Source organism: Nanorana parkeri, unplaced genomic scaffold (genome assembly GCF_000935625.1).
Source record: "Nanorana parkeri isolate BGI_ZX_2015 unplaced genomic scaffold, ASM93562v1 scaffold3197, whole genome shotgun sequence".
In the NCBI taxonomy this organism is placed as follows: Eukaryota; Metazoa; Chordata; class Amphibia; order Anura; family Dicroglossidae; genus Nanorana; species Nanorana parkeri.
The window spans coordinates 40,484-41,109 of record NW_017309465.1 but is presented as its reverse complement, the minus strand read 5'-3'; positions in this window follow the sequence as shown (position 1 = coordinate 41,109).

Here is a 626-nt window from a genome sequence, read left to right as displayed (position 1 = left end):
CCCGCTACTTCCGGTCACCTGCCCCTGCCCCGCCTCTCAACGACACTTCCGTAGCAGGAGCGGTCGGGGAGGAGCTGTCACTCGCGTTCACAGCGCCCCCTGCGGGCGCGCTCCCGAGTGGCTTACGTGACGCTCCGCAAGCTGCGTGCCCTCCGGAAAAGGCGGGACGGTTGTGTGGTGAGAAGCGTACGATGGAAGCTGCAGCTTTCCCGCACAGAGATCGTAGTTGTTCCTCGCTAGAACCCCCCATTTCTCTCCCATGCCCTTCTATAGGACCCCAATCCCCCCTCTGTCCCTCTATAGCACCCCAATCTCCCCTCTGTCCTTCTATAGAAGCGCTCCCCAAACTTTATTGCACCAGGGACTGTTTATGTGGAAGGAAGTTGTGGGTTGGCAGAGCCGGGGGTCTGATGGAGCGGCTTCTGGATGATTCAATCACATTTATTGTGCACTTTACTTCTATTACATTGTCATATATACAAGTCACCATAATACAGAATCAGTGGGAGCCCCGAGCTTGTTTTCCGGCTCAGGTGGTAGATGCGGGCTGCTGGGTGGCCGTTGCGGGCTGCTGGGTGGCCGTTGCGGGCTGCTGGGTGGCCGGTGCGAGCTCTCAGGTGGTCGGT